General features: G+C 39.8%; 1 long non-coding RNA gene across 1 annotated transcript; it reads right to left on the reverse strand.

Moving 5' to 3' along the window:
- LOC309692166 lies at positions 1-1,704 on the reverse strand. The gene is made up of 3 exons (XR_014272232.1): positions 795-1,704; positions 288-465; positions 1-110 (listed from the first exon to the last, which is right to left on the reverse strand). It is a non-coding gene; the product is annotated as an uncharacterized lncRNA (long non-coding RNA).
- Between the last annotated feature and the right edge of the window lie 627 nt (positions 1,705-2,331).

The raw sequence follows: 2,331 nt of genomic DNA on the forward strand, positions 1-2,331 counted from the left end.
GTGCACATAGGAGTCACCGATGATCACAGATATTTTCTTCACATGAAGATTCCAGTCCTGCAGTTTCCTCTGTGTGTTGGGGTCTCTCGTTGGAGTGCAGACCTGTTGTTCTGGTGAGGATGGTGAGGAAGGAAGACAATAAGAGGAGGAGTCCTCTGTTATTCTTGTTTGGAGGCAGGTCTGCACACAAGGTTTCAATCTGTGTAGGTTTGTGAGTGTAACTCAAAGCTGTATTGTTTCAGTGAGGGGTTGACACGGTTATTCAGCTGTGTCGTTTCCCTGCTCACCTGTGGCTGTTGTTCTGGTTTACAGGGTGTGTCACTGCTGATGTGGTAGCTGGATTCCAGTCTGCTAGCTTGGCTATAACCACCGCCTGGTTCTGGTCCAACGACTCGGGCTGGAGACGGCGGCCCAGGTTCCATTTCTCCCAGGATGCTGCCATCTCAAAGGGGCCTCTCTAGAGAACTGAAAACAAATTTTAAACTCATACTCTATGCTTTGGTTATAATAGTCATGAAGGATAAAAATTGATCTCTGAGCCGAGTTTTTAGCATCTCCTCAATTAGAGTCTGTGTCCTTCTATTGAGATAGCTGGTCTAATCAAAGTTACTAAATTTGTGGTTATTTTTATTCAGAGATTGATGATAACGGTCTTCTGAAACATTTTTCTGATGATCAACCGCTTTAATAAGTCTGTAAATTTTGCAAACTTTAATAAAAAAAAGTGTGGATCATCCGATTGTACTCTATTCCTCCGAGGTTCAGCTCTTTCATTCAGGGTGGATTTTACATACCGTTTGTCTCTGGCCACTCCTCGTTAAAATCTCCGATCTCCACCAGTCTGTACAAGGTAACAGATCGTGTTGTTTTTTCATGTTAGGCTTCTTCTGGGTTAGGCCTTCCTGTTGTTCATGGTGGAAGATGGGTGCCTTTGTTGACCTAGGAGGGATAGCTGGAGACAGGTATTCTGAAATTGCCTTCTTTATTTTTTTTAACGTAATTTGAGATGGGCTACGTAAAAGGTATTTGCACATACCAAGGCAACTCTTTGGATTCCCCGTCCATAAACATCCGACAGTTCTGAAACATGGTTTTTTCCACACAGAGGATGGGAGAGGAGGAGGGGTGAGGAGGGGAGAGCTGGATGGGGAGGGTTCTGTGGGTTCATAAAATGGAGGTGGTCTGGTCTGATGGATTCCTCAAGCAAACGTGTCTGGTGGCAGTTTTATTTTCACCTAAATAACATTTGGGTGGGAGGAATCGGATCCACCGCAAGGCTTCTTTTTAAACAATTTTTCCCCGTTGTCGTAGCCGTTAACTTTTTAAGTGTTGTGTCTATCCCGGTATTGTTTAGTGGAAGTTCTCAACAAGAGAAAACATTTGCCAGTGAAATAATAAACCATGTTTTAATAGTATTGATGGTTAAAAATAAACAAATACAATTGATAGATAACATATATAAATAAAACCATAGTCATTAACTTTGTTTGTAGTGTATATACACACGCATGCAATCTTTTATACACTATTTTACAAATTCAAGGAGTTCATATACTTAATATAAGGATGGATAAATACATAATAAATAAACTATACTTATTGTATTGTTTAAATGCTATACAACGTTATAAACATATACAATACATTTTTTCCATTTATTTACCACTGTAAATGTTCTATGTACCACTTAGGATTTATGTCAACTTCTCATCTCTATTGGCAGGTTAAACATCTCTATGGATGAGCTTTATGAAGAGTGTGTCACTGCAACCAGCCTTCTGAAGCACCTCACCAAAGAACATCAGGAGAAGGAAAAGTGGCAGTCCAAGGGAACAGCAGAGAAGTGGATGGAAATTCTTCAGGCAGCTGACCTCCCCAATATGCAGGCTGTTGTATCCTTTGTACTCAGCATCCCATCTTCCACTGGGTTTGAGGAGAGGATTTTCTCTCTTATGAAGAATAAGTGGACTGATGTGCGGAAAAAATGTTCTACTGAATTAATTAGAAGTGAGCTCATTGTCAGTCTAAATTATGATATGTCTTGCTCAGAGTTTTACTCTGCAATCCTGAACGACAAACAACTCCTAACTGCAGCAAGAGCTAAAAAAAAAAAACACAAATGGAAAAAGTAGTCTGTTTCCACATAATGTAGCATTGAGCTTGAGTTCATGAGTTTGTTGGATTTTTTTTACTTCAACTTTCAGCTACAGTCAAGGCCTTTGAGGCACAGATGTTGTGTTTACAGGTGTTCCACAGACTGTTTTTTTTTTTACTTTTCTAATTGCACTAAATGTGCACTGTTACAAGAATGTTTTTCTTTCTATTGTTTTC

The sequence above is a fragment of the Aulonocara stuartgranti genome (assembly GCF_965226115.1).
Source record: "Aulonocara stuartgranti genome assembly, chromosome: 17".
Classification (NCBI taxonomy): domain Eukaryota; kingdom Metazoa; phylum Chordata; class Actinopteri; order Cichliformes; family Cichlidae; genus Aulonocara; species Aulonocara stuartgranti.